The sequence below is a fragment of the Panthera onca genome, chromosome B3 (genome assembly GCF_046562875.1).
Source record: "Panthera onca isolate mPanOnc1 chromosome B3, mPanOnc1 haplotype 2, whole genome shotgun sequence".
Classification (NCBI taxonomy): Eukaryota; Metazoa; Chordata; class Mammalia; order Carnivora; family Felidae; genus Panthera; species Panthera onca.
In genome coordinates, this window is record NC_138344.1 from 6,208,158 (window position 1) to 6,216,233 (window position 8,076).

Genomic DNA, 8,076 nt, shown 5'->3' on the forward strand with positions numbered 1-8,076 from the left:
TCAGAGCCTGGAGCCTGTTTCAGATTCTGTGTCTCCCCCTCTCTGACCCTCCCCTGTTCATGCTGTGTCTCTCCCTGTCTCAAAAATAAATAAAACGTTAAAAAAAATTAAAAAAAAAAAGATTGTGACCAAAAATTTAGATATCAATTTAAAAATATGAGAGTATGTCGTTTTCCAGAATCCTTTTAGGGGGTGCACAAGCACGAAAGTTTGAAGAAACCTGATCTATAGGGCAGTGGTTCTCAACTCCTGGTTACAATTGGAATTACTTGGGGAACTTGAAAGAGGATGATGCCTGGGCTTCACTCCAGGCCAATAAAATCAAAGGAGTTGGGAGTGAGTACTTTTTAAAAGCTCCTTAGGTGATTCAAAGAGCAGACAGGCTGAGAACCACTGGTTTCCTCCTCCACCCCGCTCTGTTCCACTCAATCTAAACCTTTTCCTCTTCCTCCCCACCCAGCACCCAAGGCTATCTCCCTGACCCACACCCATGTCTAGCTCCAAGACTAGATATTGCCTCTTGGACATTTACATGTCCAAATACAACCCGTCCTAAACCAGGCTTGGCAACAATTTGGATTATGCATCAGTAAAAAATGTGGGGAGGTACACCTCAGAATATGTGTATTAAAAATAAACCACAAATATATGTTAATATGTTAGGCCCACCATTAAATGTCTATAAAATAGAAGTATGAGACTAAAAAGGAATATAAATACAAGTTCTAATATTTTCTCTCCACGTCCTATGGATGACCTCTGTGCTTTTGCACATGCTGCTCCCTTTTCCTAGAATTCCCTTCCCTTGTCTTTCTATGAACCTCCATTTATCCTTCAAGACCCAGTATGTATAACTCCTCTGAGACTCCACCACAGACACTCCCTACCTCCAATGGTGCCCCCAGGAGGCTCTCTATAGGCCTCTGTCTTTTCTCTACAGGCCTCTGTCTTTACACCTGCCATACTATATTAAGGCATGCGAATGTCTCTCTCCCCTGGGGGCTCAGGAAAACATTGAGAGCAGCACCCAGCATAGGACCTGGCTCATGATAGGTTTGCAATAAATGTGTGTTGGATGATAAAGTGAGCAAAGAGGAGGTGGTCAAAATATCTAACCATCAGGGTAGCAGCAAAGGGTGGGGGGGGTGGGGTTGGAGGAGGTGGTGGGAGTGGAGAGGAGGTTCTGGAGGGTCCCCATTAGAAGAGTGTTGATGTTTCAGCGGCTGGTTTGGGGGAAGCCCGGGGTCCAGGTCAGCACTCCGGTTTGGCCACACCACTGCATTCTGGCCGCACTTTAGTGCCAGTGGCAAATTCCCAGAGGCCTGGCTGTCCAAGGACTCAGGGACTATTTAAAATTGTCTGGAGAGCAGTACCTCCATTTAGGCTGCACAGAGAACTCCAGACGCCCCCGTGGGGACAGAGGGGTCGACCCCGTGCAAGATCTCTCCCTTCGTCTCACTGTCTGGAAGGCCAGGCCTGGCCAGGAACCCTGAGGCCACCGACACTCCTCAAAGCACATTGCACGTTGGGGCCTCTGGGGCGCCGGCCTGGGAGACCTCCCCCAGGGGGCCGAGGGTGATGAACAGGGCTCGGCCTGTCTCTGTCCGTCTCGTCTGTCCCGGTGGGGCTGCCACGCACTGGACTCCCCACGGAGAGCAGCCAGCGCAGCTGCGGAGGCAAGGGCAGCGGGAGGACAGAAGCCACGTCCAGCCCTCCCACCCCCAGCCCTGCTCCGCAGGAGGAACCTGCAGAGGTAGTACAGAGCTCACGAAGGGCTTAGCCACCTGCTCACCTCCGGAGCAGGGGCACGGCGCTCCGGCCAGGAGCAGGGCTGGGCCAAGAGCTGCCTTTTCAGCGCGTAGGTGCTCCGCCCCATTGTCTGGCAACATCTGGAGACATCTCCAGTTGTTTCAACTAGGAGCGGAGGGTGCTATCGGCACCTGCATCAAGGATGCTTAGATGCTTTAAAAAAAAAAAAAAAAAAAAAAAGCCTGGGTGGCTCAGTCGGTTAAGCGTCTGACTTCCGCTCAAGTCATGATCTTGCAGTACATGAGTTCAAGCCCCGCGTCGGGCTCTGTGCTGACAGCTCGGAGCCTGGAGCCTGCTTCAGATTCTGTGTCTCCCTCTCTCTCTCTCTCTGCCCCTCCCTTGCTCACTCTCTCTCTCTCTCTCTCAGAAATAAACATTAAAAAAAAAATTTTTTTTTTAAAGGATGCTCGGATGTTGCTCAATATCCCGCAAGGCACAGGACGGCCTCCACCACCGAGAGGCTCCAAATGTCACCCGTGCCAAGGCCGTCCACACCTTCATCCTTCCATCCCTCTCCTGAGGCTGTTCCTCCAACCACCTCCCTGCTCCGCTAAACCAGCTTGTTAAAGCCCTTCACGGCTGACATCACGTCGCCTCCTTTTCCAGATGTGCCATTCTTTAGCCGTGTGACAAACGTGTGACAAACGTAGGCAAGCGGTTGGAACCAGACTTCTCACCTTGTGGAAGACAAACACATGAGCCGAACATCCCTCCCGCGTGGTCAGCCACTGTGAGGAAGTGACACTGTAACACCCAGAGCTCCCAGTTCACAGAGCTGCTGCCGTGACAATGTCTGCTTCCGCCTTGCCCTGGACCCCGGCAATCTGGCTGTGAGTCTTTGGGTCCTGTAGCCACAACAGACTCTGTAGTGATGCGAGCTGACTCCCATGAACCGTGTGCACTGGAAACACGGGGACCCCGTCTTCAGGTGTCCGCGCCTCGTCTACGGAGGGAGGGAGTGGGTGCTGGCAGGGGGTGGGTGCTGAATACATATGTGCTGGCCTCTAGACCGTAGGGAACACAGAGGGCCCCGTGGGGCATGCGGAGTGTGAACTGTAATCAGGCAGAGGGTGTGTGGGAGACTCCCCTTGAGCCTATGACTCCGGGCTTGCGCCCCAGGCCTTGGGGAGGCACACTGGAGACTTCCAATGACAGCCCCGCAGGGCTTTCCTCCAAACTTCTTGTTGACAAATTTGCAAGCGTACAGAAAAGTTACAAGAATTAGTACGATGCACACGCATGTACCCTTCACCTGGATCTACCACTTTGGCCCCCTCTCTCTGTACGCATACGTGCACACTACAGCTCAGGTCAAGATCTCACGGTTCGTGGGTTCAAGCCCCGCGTCGGGCTCTGTGCTCACAGCTCACAGCCTGGAGCCTGCTCCCGGCTTCTGTGTCTCCCTCTCTCTCTGCTCCCCCTCCCTGCTCATGCTCTGATTCTCTCTCACAAATAAACAAATATTTAAAAAAAAAAAAAGAAGAAGAAGAAGCCAGGCCAGTCGTCTTGCAGGACGTCCCTCGATTTGGGTCTGTCTGCTGTTTCCGCCTGATTAAATTGACGGTAAGTGTTTTTAGCAGGCGGAGCACGGACGACATGCTGTGTCCTTGTCGGAGCAGCCCTCCAGGCCGAGTGAGTGAGATGTCTAGTTTCCCACTATTGGTGGCCTTACTTTCGATCCCACAAGAGGTCACAGAGGAGAGAACTTTGCAGAAAGGTCTGCATCCTGTCCCTTCCCGGCAGGCCCGGCCACACCGGAGACCTCCCCATGGGCGTGGGGCGGTGGTACAGTCTGCGGCTCTAAGGGAATGAAGAAAGAGGATGAGTGGCCAGAACTGCTTCCCGGGGCTCCAAACCGTGCTCCCAGCCCTGTGATTCTGGGGAGGGCGTGGCGCTCGCTCTCGGGGGCCGGGGTGGGGGGGGGGGGCGGGAGGGGGGCAGGCTTTTCAAAGAGCACCAAAGAACAATGCCATCATCCGCCATCCGAGAAGCCACCCCTGGTTATATTTATGACCCTACGACTCGCAAGGGACTTTCCCATTCATCTCCCATGGCATCGGAGAGCACCTGCCACACTGTGTGAAAAGCATCGTGTGGAAAGCCTTAGAGTCATTCAGACCTAACCACCCTGGGAGGCTGCTGGCACACCACTGTGTGGGTGGGAGAATGGAGTCACAGAGTGGTGAAGCCGCTTGCCCAAGTACACCCAGCTGGCAGCTCTCAGGACCCGGCCCCTTTGAACTTCTGGGCCGAGGGGCTAAGCTTCCGGGTGCTGTGCTGTGAGCATGACAGCAGGTGGGAGCAGAGAGCAGGACAGACACAGAGGACCCATTTGCAGACGGAGCCAACAAGGCCCGGACGGGCCGTGTGCACCAGTGAATCTGTGGGACTGGGACCGGCCCCAAGAACTCGTGAGTCCTGGGCTACTGGTGCCCTTGCCGCAACCTCAGGCTGGACGTGGGACCAAGGCCAAAGCTGCCAAAGGTGCTGTGACCATCTGCCCAGAGGGATGGGCACAGGGAAGGGCAATGACAGTGACTGTCTCTGCATAGCTCCCTCTCCTGTGCAGGGACAGCAGAGGCCACCGTGCCTGGAACAGGGACACCCTGACCCCAAACAGGACAATCTGAATCACCTCTGCCCCAAACCACACCACTACCACCCACCCCGCCTCCAGCCCTGCCAGCCCATGTAGCTGCTACGCCCTGTCTCTCCAGCTGGGGAGGGAACCATCCCAATTTGTCATCCCCATCTGTCATCCCCACTGGTCAGGTCACCCACATTTTAGGAGGAAGTGGCTAGCTTCTCTGGCAAACCCCTTTCTGGCCCGACAGACCTGAGCAGCCAGTTTCTTGAACCCTGGTCTCGGGATGAGCCCAGAATTCCAGCCTGTTGGTGGTCACAGGAAGTACCAGGTCAGGACGGGGATGTGGCCTGGAATCATCTGGATGGGGGGCAGGCGAGAGAAGAAAAGCCAGAGGTCAGAGAAGGAAAGGTCTACCTCCTGTGCACTCTGCAAATCCTAGACCGGTCTGCCTATTCCATGAAGCCCACCCTGATCACAGCAGTGCCCACCAGGCTCTCCTCAGCTACACAGGAATGTCCTTGATTCTGCTTTAACTACCGGGACAAGTCACCTTGTGCCTCCTCTCGCATAGTACAAACTAGGGGGTGTCTTTGTGAGGCTATTTGGGCCTGAGGCTGAGCTGTGTATTCAGTAGGTGTTCTGTACATGCTTAATTGCTGAATAAATTAAGCTCATTCATTCATTCACTCATTCAAAAAATCATTAATGAGCAACTGTCTTGAGCCAGGCTGTCTTCTAGGGGCCCTTGCCCCTGGGGATTGACATTCTGGCTTAGGAACAGATAATGTGAGGCCAGTGCTAGGAAGAAAGATCAGTGAATGAATGAATGAAAGTGGAGACTGAGGATAGGAGGAAGTGGAAAGGGGCCCGGAGGAGAGAGCTGCCATCTTTCTGCCCCAGCTGCAGCGCTCCCATCACCCAGGGAGCATAGACACTCAGCAGAGAACCAGCCTCATCCAAGGTGGGGCAGCCTGCTGGCCTGGCTTATCTTGGTAGCTGGAGAGAAAATGTTCTGGGAGGAGATTTTGTTTTTCTAGGTTTCTGAGAGCCATTCCCCCCCGGCCAGGGGCACCAGCAATAAAACTCCTGGCCATTCGGGGGAAACTGAGAGCTCGGTCCACCACCAAGACCAAGGGGGCAGATGCTCTGGAAAGTGCGGCCGCATCAAAATGCTGCTGAGGGGTAATGCCTACAGGTCAGGGGCAAGGTGGGACTAGAGCCTGCGGAAGAATCTTTTCTTTCTTTCTCTATTTTCCTTCCTCCCTCCTTCCCTTTCTCCCCCTTTCCCGTCCTCTCTCTGTCCCTTCTCTCTCCCCCTCCCTCCCCCAATGTGACCTTCCCAGGCCACTTTGTTTACATCACGCTCCCAGCCCTCTCTCTCCCACTCTCCATTTTCTTTTCCTGCACGGCACCTGTCACCCTCACACATACCGTGTACTTCTCTATTGGTTTGCTTTTGTCAGGCAGCCCCTCCCCCCAGCAATTTCCATGTGGACAATGATTGACCTCCCAGCACCTAGAACAGTGCCTGGAACACAGTTGGTACTCAAAGAATATTCTTCTCCCCTTCCTTCATCCTTCTTCCTCTGCATCCCCACTGCGCTGTGGGAAGGGAAAAGGGTTGTACGTAAGACATATCCCTGGCTTACAGGAGCTCATGGCCCCCCACCCCAGAAAATGGGTGACTCCAGAGGAAACTTGTGCCCCTACCGACTTCATCTCCAAACTTCCCCAGCCCTTGCCTCCTGCCCTCCGGTCTTCCTTTGCTATGCACTTAGATGTCTTTCTCTGCAGCAGTGGGTGCACGTATCTGCAACCAAATCCTCCTTCTGCCCTGCCCAGAGGAGGCAACCAGCATGGAGTGGTGACATAGGACAGCCCCGAGTTTGAATCTCAACTCAGTTTCATCTGTAGGATGGAGCTCCGTTATCTACCTTGCAAGGGTTCCATTGAGAATTAGAGCACATCTAAAAGGTTTAGGGGCACCTGGGTGGCTCAGTCGGTTGAGCATCCACCTTCGAATCAGGTCATGATCTCACCGTTCATGAGTTCGAGTCCCACGTCAGGCTCCGTGCTGACAGCTCAGAGCCTGGAGCCTACTTCAGATTCTGTATCTCCCTCTCTCTCTGCCCCTCTCCTGCTTATGCTCTCTCTCTCTCTTTCAAAAATAAATAAACGTTAAAAAAAAAAGATGTCAAAGAACAAGGATATGAGAAGATGTTTACAAAATATTAAGTGAATAAAGCAGCTATATGTCAATATTACAGTATGAATCTCTCCCTCTTTCTCTCATATTGGTGCTGCCTCTAGTGGAGGAATTACAGGTAGTTTTCTTGTTTTTTTCTTTGTGTTTTCTGTACTTTTTTTTGAATTTTGTTAATATTTATTTATTTTTGAGAGACAGAGGCAAAGCGTGAGTAGGTGAGGGGTGAAGAGAGACGGAGACACAGAACCTGAAGCAGGCTCCAGGCTCTGAGCCATCAGCACAGAGCCCGATGCAGGGCTCCAACTCACGAGCCGTGAGATCATGACCTGAGCTGAAGTCACGCACTCAACCGATTGAGCCACCCAGGAGCCCCATGTGCTTTCCGTATTTTCTAAAATCTCTACAGTATACTTGTGTTACCTTTTTAAAGAAAAATTAGAAAATCACATTTTGACAAAATATGGACAAAGCATAGGTTTGACTTAAATTCTATGGTTTACTCCTGTCAAGATCACACACATTGACCAACAGACCATTCCCGATCAAGCTTAACGAACTTGTGAAAAACTTAACTGTTCTGATCATCTTTTACATATGTTTTCTTAATACCCTTTTTTTCCTTTTTTTATTACAAAATTGTTTTAAGTTTATCTATTTTTGAGAGAGAGACAGAGCGCGAGCAGAGAAGGAGCAGAGAGAGAGGGAGACACAGAATCTGAGTTGTCAGCACAGAGCCCAACACCGGGCTCGAATGCACAAACTTTGAGATCATGACCTGAAGCCAAAGTCTGACTCTTAACCAACTGAGCCACCCAGGCGCCCCATGCCCCCCCCCCTTTTTTTTTCAGGAATAATTTTAGACTTACAGAAAAGCTGCAAAGATAGTACAGAGTTCCCCTATACCAGGAACGCAGTTTCCCCTGCCAACGTCTTAACTACCCAGAGTACATCCGTCACAACCACGAAACCCACATGGGCCCAGTGCTATCAACTAAACTTCAGACTCTCTGAGGATTTCCCCATTTTTTCCATTAACGTCCTCTCTCTGTTCCAGGATACTATGCGTGGTACCACACGCTCAGCACTGAGTTGTCACGGCTCTCCAGGCTTCTGTGGTGTAGGCCGGTTCTTAGACTGTCCTGGTTTTTCATGGACCCTACATGACTTTCGTGACCAGAAAAAAAAAAAGGGACAGTGGTGATGGCGGTGATCACGATCACTATCTAGGAATTCCTCTCTTGTTTCTCTTGGGGGCGGGGGAGGCAGATAATCCGGCTTTTTCTGTCTCGGGTCCCAGGACCAAAAGGGGAAAGGCACGCTGCGCGGTACCGGTACCGATGGGATGCGCAGAGGTCGGGGCTCCTGGGCCCCTGCCCACCTCCCCCGCCCCCGCCCCCGCCCCCTGCCGCTGTGCCCCGGTCCCGACGCGGGGAGCTGCGGGGGCTCCCGGGGGCAGGCGAGCCCCGAGCCCGAG

General features: G+C 52.7%; 1 long non-coding RNA gene across 1 annotated transcript; it reads right to left on the reverse strand.

Moving 5' to 3' along the window:
* Nucleotides 1-2,220: 2,220 nt before the first annotated feature.
* On the reverse strand, nt 2,221-6,339 carry LOC132668691 (uncharacterized). The gene is made up of 3 exons (XR_009605702.3): nt 5,828-6,339; nt 4,646-4,753; nt 2,221-3,609 (listed from the first exon to the last, which is right to left on the reverse strand). It is a non-coding gene; the product is annotated as an uncharacterized LOC132668691 (long non-coding RNA).
* Nucleotides 6,340-8,076: the final 1,737 nt, after the last annotated feature.